Source organism: Mastomys coucha, unplaced genomic scaffold (genome assembly GCF_008632895.1).
Source record: "Mastomys coucha isolate ucsf_1 unplaced genomic scaffold, UCSF_Mcou_1 pScaffold18, whole genome shotgun sequence".
Taxonomy (NCBI): Eukaryota; Metazoa; Chordata; class Mammalia; order Rodentia; family Muridae; genus Mastomys; species Mastomys coucha.
In genome coordinates, this window is record NW_022196900.1 from 110,161,145 (window position 1) to 110,173,062 (window position 11,918).

The window sequence follows — 11,918 nt, forward strand, 5'->3', positions numbered from 1 at the left end:
GTGCCCACCTGGCCAGAATCCCGTGTCCCGCGGAACAGGGACCCCGCGAGAAATCCCGGTCTGTGGCAACCAGTCAGACCTCCATCCATCTCTCTCAACAGGCTTATCTCCCAAGCTCCCGCAGAACAGTCTGTTAAGCACTGAACACTCAATGGCTTTTTCAACCCAAAGTTCTATACACTTCCAAAATCATCCCCCAGACAACAAGGCCACTCACCACAAAAGTTTACTGTTGCCATGGTGAAAACACTGTCCAAAACCAACTCCGGGAGGGAGGGCTTGACTAATACAGTCTAGTCTGCCATCAAGAGGAATCAAGACAGAAGTTCGAGCAGAAGCGGGGACAGGAACCATGGAGGGGTGCTGATCAATGGCTTGTTCCCATGGCTGGCTCAGCTTGCTTTCTTAAAGAACCCAGGACCACCTGCCCAGGGATGGCACTGCCTCCAGTGTGCTGGGGCATCAACAACCAACCAAGAAAATGTCCCACAGACTTGCCCACATGCTAAATCTGATGGGGATGTTTTTCCCAGCTGAGGGTCTTCTTCCTAGATGACCACAGCCTATGTCAAGTTCTCAAACAACAACAACAACAACAACAACAGCAACAACAACAAAGCCAGCACATCAGGATTTTATTAAATAGCCCAAACAGGCCGAGGCAGCTTCCTTACCAGCAGAACAGAATCTTGCTCTTCTCCCTGTGACTCTGCCCTGTGCAGGGGACCTCTCTTTCCTTTCTGGGGACCTCTTGGGTGTCTCCAGATCTAGTTGTGTTTGCTCTGCCTCCCCTGATCTACACAGTCTCTGCACCCCACCTTTTATTTTACCTTAAAGCCCTTCTTGTGAGAAATGGGGCTTCCACATCCCTGGTATAGAGTGGACACTTATACCCGCCTAAGATAGAGTGGACACTTATACCCGCCTAAGATAGAGTGGACACTTGTACACACCTAAGATAGAGTGGACACTTGTACACGCCTAAGATAGAGTGGACACTTGTACACGCCTAAGGTCCCTTACATCTCAAAACTTTTATAGCAGCTACTAGATAGGAAGCCACTCTTTCTGTCTTTCTTTTTTCTCTTTTTGGGTGGTGTCTTAGTCAGGGTTTCCATTCCTGCACAAACATCATGACCAAGAAGCAAGCTGGGGAGGAAAGGGTTTATTCAGCTTACACTTCCACATTGCTGTTCATCACCAAAGGAAGTCAGGACTGGAACTCAAGCAGGTCAGGAAGCAGGAGCTGATGCAGAGGCCATGAAGGGATGTTCCTTACTGGCTTGCTTCCCCTGGCTTGCTCAGCCTGCTCTCTTATAGAACCCAAGACTTCCAGCCCAGGGATGGCACCACCCACAAGGGACACTACCCCCTTGATCACTAATTGAGAAAATGCCCCATGGCTGGGTCTCATGGAGGCACCTCCCCAACTGAAGCTCCCTTCTGTGATAACTCCAGCCTGTGTCCAGTTGACACACAAAACCAGCCAGTCCAGGTGGGGTCTTGATATATAGCTCGGGATGACCTTGAGCTGGAGCACAGCTCAGATGCCACAGCCTGAGTCAGGCAGCCTCCTTGTGGCTCTCTTCCAGGCTTGGGTTAAGAAACAGTCTGACCACTTTCAACACTATCCTTTTACTTCATGATGTTTGTCCAGATGGAAAAGTTATAACCAGAGAGGTTTTTAAAAAATAAAAAATAGAGGCTGGAGAGATGGCTCAGTGGTTAAGAGCACCAATTGCTCTTCCAAAGGCCCTGAGTTCAATTTCCAGCACCCACATGGTGGCTCACAACCATCTCTAATGGGATCTGATACTCTTTCTTGGTGTGTCTGAAGACAGCTACAGTGTACTCATATATACATACAATAAATAAATATTAAAAAAAATAAAAAAATAAAAAATCCATCTTTCTTTCTTTCCTTTTTTTCTTTTTTCTTTTTCTTTTTCTTTTCTTTTCTTTTCTTTTTTTTTTGGGGGGGGGAGCTTTTCGAGACAGGGTTTCTCTGTATGGCCCTGGCTGTCCTGGAACTCACTCTGTAGACCAGGCTGGACTTTAACTCAGAAATCCACCTGCCTCTGCCTCCCAAGTGCTGGGATTAAAGGCGTGCACCACCACTGCCCAGCTAAATCCATCTTTCTTTTTAGCTTGGTCCGAACATTCCTTGGGCATATTGGCTCTGGGAGGTAATTGTGAAGACTGCTCTCTGAAAAGGCTCCTCTGACCTCTCCACTCACAGGATATCCTTCTCATCATGGTCTCCCTCTCCCTCTCCCTCTCCCTCCCCCCTCCCCGACTCTCTCTCTCTTGTGTATAACTATTTGCCTGCATGTATTTATGTATATCCACCATATCCATGCCTAGGGGCTGTAAATGTCAGAAGAGGATGTAAAATCCCTTAAACTTGGAGTTCTAGACAGCTGTGAGCAACCGTGGGTGTTGGGAACTGAGCCCAGGTCCTCTATAGAAGCATCCAATGTTCTCAACTGCTCACCATCTCGCCAGCCCCCTCATTCCCACTTTAAAGGAAGCTCCTCCCAGGCTTGACAGGGATGCCTGTTCTCTCTAGGTCCCAGCGTTTGCACTCCCAACAGCACTGATTCCACCCAGTGCCCTCCTGTCCACTTTGAGACCACACCATAGTCCAAGACCTTCCATTACAATAAACCTCATTCTTGAAGGGAATTATGAACTGCTTCTTAGCTTCATTCTGCTGACCACTGCTGCTCTTGTTTATACCACTGTGGCAGAACCTCCTGTGTGCTGGGCTTGCACAGGCCTGGACCAGCTGGCCCCGATGCCACTGCAGGGCACAGCACAGTAGGAAGGCACTGCAGCTGCTGACTTAAGCCGGTTAAGTTATTTTGGAAACTTGCCAGCAGTCACCTCCTATAGTATATTCTAGAGTGTCTGAACAGAGAAAAACACAAGGCTATGAGGACCCAGGAGAGTCTGAATCGAATGTAACCCAGTGAAGCAGTTGATAAAGGTGTTAGATGGGCATTTAGGAGCATTCTGGGTAACCCACCCACACAGTTATGGATGAGGAAAGAGAGCAGGCTAGTGTGAGACCCCGGCTGCCCCACAAGAACCACACAGACCACTTCCAGTGGGGAGACAGCTACGAGGTTTAATGTCTGGGATTTGAAAATGTCACAGCTATAATGTTTTTAGCGTAATTTGTAGATAGGCTGGCTGATGGTTGCCTAGTCAGGGCTGAGCCGGCTCAGTTCAGCTGAGGGTGCTCCCCCACCCCAGCATTGGGCTGTGTGAACTTTCCCTTGATTTTTTTTTTTTTTTTGGTTTTTCGAGACAGGGTTTCTCTGTATATCCCTAGCTGTCCTGGAACTCACTCTGTAGAGCAGGCTGGTCTCAAACTCAGAAATCCACCTGCCTCTGCCTCCCAAGTACTGGGATTAAAGGCGTGTGCCACCCCTGCCAGGCCTCTGATTTGTTTTTTAAAAAATAATTTCTATTACTTTTAGATTACTTGTGTGTGTGTGTGTGTGTGTGTGTGTGTGTGTGTGTGAATGTGTTAGTGAGTCCAGGGTCTGTGGAGGCCAGATGAGGGTGTCATCCCCTTGAGCTGGAGTTACACGTGGTTGTGAGCCACTGGACGTGGGTGCAGGGAACCAGACTCAGGTCTTCCAAAAGGGCAGCCAGGACCCTAACCACTGAGCCATCTCCCTAATCCCCGCCTTTTGTTCCAGGCAGAGTCTCACCAGACTGGCCTTCAACTCTCATCGTCCCTGAGGATGACCTGCAACTATGGGTCCTTCTCCTTCCACCTCCAAAGTGCTGGGACTCCATGTGTGTGCTGCTTTGTAGCGATGATGGCGGAAGTGCTGGGACTCTGTGTGTGTGCTGCGTTGAACTGTTGCAGGTGGAACCTGGGGTGTCGTGCACAGTAGGCAGTTAGCTCTCTTCGGCTGTCTTGCCACCCACGCAGAGGGTAGAGTTGTGCTTCACTTTCAGTCACACTCCTAGGTGTGTCCACTTAGGTCCGCTGTGACTACATACAGCTCTGTAACTGTATATATAGATCCTACACATGTGTGAGCCTCAACCAGGCTTCCCGGGGTTCTGTGGCTCCCTGGGTTTTGCACACTCGTCCCAGAAAGTCCTGTTATCCACGTCCATCCTGCTGCTGGATTTTGGTATCGCTGTCGGGCTCCCACGTTCGGTGGCTTTTTGGTACTGGCATTGACCTGGGGTCACTGGGTTGGTAGCACTGGTTGTTGATTGGTGTCAGTAGGTTAGTAGGTTTAGGGCACGGGTGAGTGTGAACACTGAAATCAATCAGGGTTTTGGTGCTGGGTTGATAGTGGTGTTGTGTTTGGGTCCTGGCATTGGTATTACTTTAGCATTTTTGTCTAAGCTGTGCTCATGGTGGGGAAATCTGAAGAGTTTCTATGTTCATTTGCCTACTTTGTGGGAGTTGTAAGAGAGTCAGGGAGCAACTTGTAAGGCTGGTGAGAAGTCAGAAGGTAAAGGCACTTCCCATCGAGACAGTCTGAGGAAGAACCAGGAGTGTGCGTCAGGCAGACACTCAGGGACGGCTGACGCTGGCATCTCCAACTCCATCTATGACTGGTTCAGCTGCTTGCGCCACACTTCCTGGAAATGAAAACAGGAAGCACTCTTACAGAGTAAAGACCCACGTATCAGATACACTTCTCAGAATTCCACAGGAGCTGGAGCAGTGCCTGCTGGCTACATAGAGGCCTCATCACAACTCAAATGGGTGCCTAACAGGTAGAGCTTCCTGCTCTCCTGATAAGAACTCCACCCTGATGGGAAGCGGCCGATGGAGTGCCTCGTGTTTCTAGCAGGTCCCTAGGGCACCACCCATCTCATCGTGAGAGTCCTCAAATGAAGCTCCTGATGTGGCCAGCAGACCCGCGAGACATATATATAGCATGTGTGTTCCTTGTCTCCAGAGAGATGGGTGTCCCTGGAGAGAGCTAGTACCCCAGCCTCTGGTCTGAAGGTCATCAGCCGGGTAGAAGAGCCGTCTCTCTTGAGACCTCTGATTGCCTGGATAGCACCCCGTCTTCTCTGTTTCATTCACCCTACAAGTTTATTTTAATGTTTTGAGCAGCATATATTAGTTATATATAACAACAATTTCCTTATAACACTTCGTATGTGCACGTAATGTATTTAAGTCGAAGTCACATACCCTCTTACCCATTCCTGTCCCCACGAACCCCTCTGCTCTCTGCTATGTCTTTGTGTGTGCTGTGCATGACTCAGTGGGTCCCTAGGAGCACATGCACCTTCTCAGAGACTTCACCTCCAAGGACAATGTCTCTTCTGCCCCCAGGGACCATTAACTGCATGTAAGTCCTCAGAGAGAAGTGGGGTGCCCTGAGCTCCTCCATTCCACAGCAGAATACCGGTTTAAAGATATTCTCAAGACCCATCCATTTGCCTGCAGAATTCACGACATCTTTGTTTTTAGTAGCCAAATTGTATTCCATTGTGTAGATGAGCCACATTTCTTTATCCACTCTTCAACCCAAGGGACATCTAGGTGGTTTCCAGTTTCTAGCTATTACATGTGACTTGGATTTTTTTCTCAAAAACTTCTTTGTAATGATGGTTCTTAAATACTTTAACCTCCCTTGTAGCCTACCACCCACCAGAGGGAGTAGGAAAGAAAGGATACGGGGGCTATGGACCTGTTTAGAAAGGTTTTCTGGAGCAACCACAGTCTGGAAATCGGCAGTTCAGTTCACAGGTCAGCAGGGGCAGCTCAATCCACGCGCAAACACTTCATGGATAGATACACCAGCAGTCCAGTGTGGTAGAGTTGTGTAGCAGTGCTTGATTAATCCGCTCTAATCTCTCCTGCCGTGGCACACCTCACTACCTGCCCCTAATGCTCTGGTTTCTCTAATAAAAGACATATACACACACACACAGACACACACATACCACACTCACACAGACACACTACACACACACCACACCACACACACACACCACACACACAGAGACACACACACCACACACACACAGACACACACCACACACACATACACACACAGAGAGACACACATACCACACACATACACATACCATACACACACAGACACACTACACACACACCACACCACACACACACACACAGACACACACACACACCACACTCACACAGAAACACTACACAGACACCATACCACATACACAGAGACACACATATCACACACATACACATACCATACACACACACACACACCACACACCACACCACACACACACCACATTCACACAGACACACTACACACACACCACACCACACACAGACACACTACACACACACCACACCACACACACAGAGACACACACACCACACACATACACATCATACCACATACACACACACCACACACACACAGAGACACACACCACACACACACACATACCATACACATATAGACACACCACACACACACCACACCACACACACACACATACACACACACACACACAGACACACAGCCTTCTATTTTAATAAGTCTGCAATGGCTGGGCCACTCCTAAACTTCCATGTTGCTAATGTCTCCCCTCTGATACTCCTGAGTTATTACTTACTAAAATTTATATTCCATCTTTGCTCTCCTAGACACCGTTGGGGGAGGGTGGTGCCAGGGCTGCTCTTCCCTGGCAGCCACTCTGTCTTCTGCAGCTCTCAAGCGTCTTCCTTCCTGGCATGGTGATTCTTCCTCCCCTGTGTTCCTTGTCCGGGAACCTAAAAGTCCTGCCTCTGTCTCCCTGCCTAGCCATTCACTGAAATGTTCCTTCATGTGCTTGCCCCAGCTGAATACCATCCAACTGACTTTCCAAAGAACCCTTAAGTTCCACTTCAATTACGAGTACAGCTCCTGTGAATATAGTTGAGCAAGTACCTTTGTAAGATGGTGGAGCATCTTTTGGGTATATGCCCAGGAGTGGTGTAGTCGGATCCTAAGGTAGAACTATTTCCAGTGTTCTGTGAAACTGACAAATGATTTCCAAAGTGTGTGTACAAGTTTGTATTCCCATCAGCAGTAGATGCGTGTTCCCCTTGCTCCACATCCTCACCAGCATGTATCACTTGAGGTTTTGATCTTAGCCATTCTGACTGGTGTAAGTGGAATCTCAGAGTTGTTTTGATGTGTATTTCCTTGCCCTGCCCGAAAGCACATGCATGGTATGTACTCACTTATAAGTGGATATTAGTCATAAAATACAGGATACCCACACTCCACTCCACAGACCCAGAGAAGCTAAAGGAGAAGGAGGGCACAGTGGGGATGTTTGAATATCATTTAGAAAGGAGATAAAATAGTCCTAAGAGGCAGATGGAGGGAGGGAACTAGCTGGTAGAGGAGAAGGGGAAGGGGAGGGACAGCAGAGATGACCGGATAGCCATGAGAATGAATGGAAATCTGCAACTGACGGGGTGGGGAGGGGGGGCATCTCCAGGAAGAGACTGGCATTACGGAGGCATCCAAGATTCAATGGGGGTGACCTTAGCTGTGACTCATAGTGTTAGGGATATAGAACTGGAAGTGGGTACCTCTTATAACCAGGCAGGAGCCTCAGTGGAGCGATAGGGACACCAACCTACCCACAGAACTTTTGGCTCCAAATGTATCCTGTCTACAAGAAATGCAAGGACAAAGATGGATTAGAGACTGGGGGAATGGCCAGCCAATAACTGGCCCAACTTGAGACCCATCCCATGGGCAAGCACCAACCCCTGACACTATTAATGATCCTCTGTTATGCTTGCAGGCAGGAGCCTAGCATGGCTGTCCTGAGAGGCTCCACCCAGCAGCTGACTTAGACTGGTGCAGAGAACCACAGCCAAACAGTGGATGGAGCTTGGCGATTCCTATGAGAGAACAGGAGAAAGGATTGCAGCCTCTAAGGGCAAAGGGATAGGAACTCCTCAGGAAGACCAACAGAGTCAACCAACCTAGACCCTTGGGACTCTCAGAGACTGAACCACCAACCAAAGAGCATACATGGGCTGGACTTAGGCCTCCCCACACATATGTAGCAATTGTTCAGTTTGGATTATATGGGTCCTGAACAGCTGGAACGAAGGCTGTCCCGAAAGCTGTAGCCTGTCTGTGGGATATGTTTTTCTAGCTGGGCTGTCCTATCTGGCCTCAGTGGGAGAGGATGTGCCTAGCCCTGCAGAAACTTGATATGCTGGGTGGGGGAATACCCAGGGGGACCCCCACCTGCTCACAAGAGAAGGGGGGAGGAGAACTGTGGGAGGGGGTGACAGGGAGGGGCCAGCAAGCAAGATGTAAAGTGGATAAGTAAAATAATAATGATAATAATAATAATAATAATAATAATAATAATAATAATAATAATAAATAAAGCCTGGTCTACAGTGTGAGTTCCAGGACAGCCAAGGCTACCCAGAGAAACCCTGTCTCGAAAAAACAAAAACAAAAACAAAAACTAATAAATAAAATAAAAGATAACCACCATGGAAAAGCTCTCCACAGCGACACCTAGAGTCGAGTTTGAGCTGTGCACCAGGCTCTCGCCAAGGAGCTCAGCAGCTGAGCTTCACTATCAGCCCACTAGATTTTTCTTTAAACTCTTTTTCTGTGCTTTAATAACAAACACTTCATGCTGTATGCATTTAAAATAGGTAATACATAGCAGCAGTCAGAGTTATTCCGGAGTGAAAGAGTTAAAAGCGAATCACCCGCACACGTTTTCACTGTGTATGCTGGGCAAGCTTAGCAGTACTTACCCGGCAGGGGACACCATGGCCACAAGGTGCTTTCCCCAGGGTGAGGCTCCTCCGCCGCTGCTCTCTGATGTGCTGACCCCTGAGATGTCCCACACGTGGGACCCCTGAGATGTCCCACACGCGGGACACTTAACTGCATAATCTGTGGGTAGTGGGGGCAGCGCTCACACATTCTCCTAAAGAAGATTTCTAAAAACCAAGCATACTAAACATTTACAGTAGAGACTGGAGAGAGGCTTCAGCTGTCGAGAGCACTTTGTTGCTCTTGCTGGGGGTTGTGGGTTCCGTTCCCAGCACTCACAGGGTCTCCTAGAGAAACAGGCACATAAAAAAAAAAATAAAAATAAAAAAACCCAGGGCTGGAAAGATGGCTTATTGATTACAAGCCCTTGCTGCTTGGCTAAGGGCCCACCTTCAATTCCCAGCATCTACACCGGTGGTTCGAAACCTTCCTCATGCTGGCACTCTTTGGTATAGTCCCTCATATCGTGGTGACCCCAACCATAAAATTACTTTTGTGGCTATTCCACAACTGTAATTTTGATACTGTTACGAACTGTTATGTGAATGTCGTGTCTTCTGATAATCTTAGGTGACCCCTGTGAAAGGGCTGTACAGTCCCCAAAAGGGGTCACGGCTCACAGGTTGAGAAGTGCTGATCTACATGGTGGCTCATAGGTCTCTTAACGCTAGTCCCGGAGGATCTGCTGCCCTCTTGTGGCCAGCCTGTGGAATGCATCAGTGTGCTGCATAGATACATGTAGTCAAAATACCATGATCACTACTATTAAATAATAATAATGATAGTGATGTTGATGATGATGATTTAAAAAATATTTCTACTAGATCCAGAGTTGAGATTACACAGTGCTCTTGCAGAGGAACCAAGCATCCATGCTTGGTGGCTCACCTGTAATTCCAGTTCCGGGGATCTGACACCCTCTTCTGGCTTCTGTAGGCATGTGCATACACTTGGTATGCTCTCTGCACAAATGCACATGTAAATGAGAACAAGTCTTAAAACTTGGACGAGAGCAGAAGCAATGAAAAACTTATTCCAGTGTAAATATCAGAAGACCTTCATTCTAAAATCCCAACATCTCAAAAACACAAAACCAGAAAAGGCCAGTGTACAGCCATGAGCGCCATATTTGTTTTGGGCATATTTGTACAGAGCATCTCCGATGGCGGATGACACGTGGGTAGCTCTCTGCTGAAATCTGGATCTGGGATCCTCAACAGGTAGAAACAGGCCTCTGGTTGTTTGGCTGTTGAATTAAATAATTAATAAGTCCCAGTGGCAGGTTCACTACCCACCTCAATGACTTACATTCACACACACAGCCTTTACATTTTGATAGGCCTTAAGTAGCTCAATCGCTGGGCCACTGCCTACCCTCCATGCAGTAAATCCACCTTCCGCCAATAGTCCTGAGTTATTACTTGCTGAACTCTATGTTCTATCTTGGCTGCCCTGGACCCAGTTGGACAGTCCTCCCTGGCTCTTTCACATGGCTGCTATGTCTGTCCTAAGCCCCAGGAAATTCCAACTCCCCCCACTGTCCTCCCTCCCCCCACCCCCGCCTCTGTCTGTCCTTCTCAGCTACTGGCTGTGGCATTTTTATTTGCCAGCCAGAAGCAATCCGGGAAAGCTTCCCAGAAGCTACTTACAGACACTTGCAATTTTGGGGACCCAAATTAACGTTAGAATCCAAGCAGCATTAGGCCAAACCCACTTGGTTTGCTTAAAGGATCTTGCTTAAAGGTCTTTGGTTTCCCAGGGTCTCTGGATCCTTCTCCCCACTTACACTCAACGACGCTCAGATGTAACTATCTGACTCTCACATGCACCCACTCATTTCTGCCACCTGGCTGTCGGAAATTTTTGTCAGATGAGAAACTGGAAAGAACAAAACCTCCCTCCACCACAAGAGGGCGGTAGACACCACCACTGAGTTGGTGAACACCTGGACCAGGGAGACTCCAGGATGAAGTGGTGCCCTGGAGTCTTTCTGTCCTCCTGGGGACAGAAAGGGAAAATGACAGTTATCCCCGGGGACTGACGAGATCACACTGTTGGCCAGGGTCTATTACCCTCAGAGGTTAACTTGGTCTCAGACAGCTGGAACCAAGAAGTTCCTAACTGTGTGCATGCAGCTCATCAGAAGAAAACAGGGTCTTGGGCAGAGAACAAAATTTAGAGACAACAATTTAAGTAACTTAAGACCATTCTAATGCATGCGTGACATGTGGCTTTGTTTGGTTTTTGAATGAGGGTCTCGTGTAACCCAGGCTAGCCTTGAACTCATTATGTAGATCAGCCTGATTTTGAACTCCTGATCCTCCTGCCTCCGTCCAGATTACACGGTTTATGCAGCCTTGGGGATGGAGCCTATCCCGGGGCAGCATTCCACAGGCTGTTTCAGATCCAAGCTCCATGCATTTAATGTAGCCTGAAATCTCACTGTGTTCTTAGAAATTGCTAGAGCCAAGCCTGCTGGTATGTGCTTATAACCCTAGCATTCTGGAAGCTAAGGCAGGAGGATTGCTTCAAGTTTGACGCCAACCTGGTCTCTGCATTGAGTTCTAAGCTAGTCCGAACTATGTATTCAGACCTTGTCCCAAAACCCAGAAACAATGCTTAGGTGAAGACTCCATTGGTGAGATGCTCACTGTGGAAAAGTGATGGCTCAAGAGCTCCAGTTCAAGCCCAGAGCTGGTGTCTAAAGGCTGGGTGACTGACTGTGCAGATGTAATTCTAGCATGGGGAGACGGAGGACAGCTGGCTCCATGGCGCTCAATGGAGCGCCTAGCCAAAAAGAGACTTCGTCTCAGAATCAAAGTGGACGACACAATGACACCCAAAGTGGACGACACAATGACACCCAAGGTTGTCCTCTGGCCTCTATAGGCATCTGTGTATACACATGCACATGTAAACATATACACACACAGACACACACACAAACACACACACACACACACACACATACAAGATTGCTAGGAAGAGATTCCTGCCGATGAACCTGTTTGGTTGGAGCTTGGAGCCCACTGCTCACCCCGAGCCCACTGCTCACCCCAGAGCCCACTGCTCACCCCGGAGCCCACTGCTCACCCCGGAGCCCACTGCTCACCCCGGAGTCCACTG

General features: G+C 48.3%; 1 pseudogene; it reads left to right on the forward strand.

The window, feature by feature from the left end:
• Positions 1 to 8,762: 8,762 nt before the first annotated feature.
• LOC116097361 lies at positions 8,763 to 8,949 on the forward strand (annotated as a pseudogene).
• The last annotated feature ends 2,969 nt before the right edge of the window (positions 8,950 to 11,918 follow it).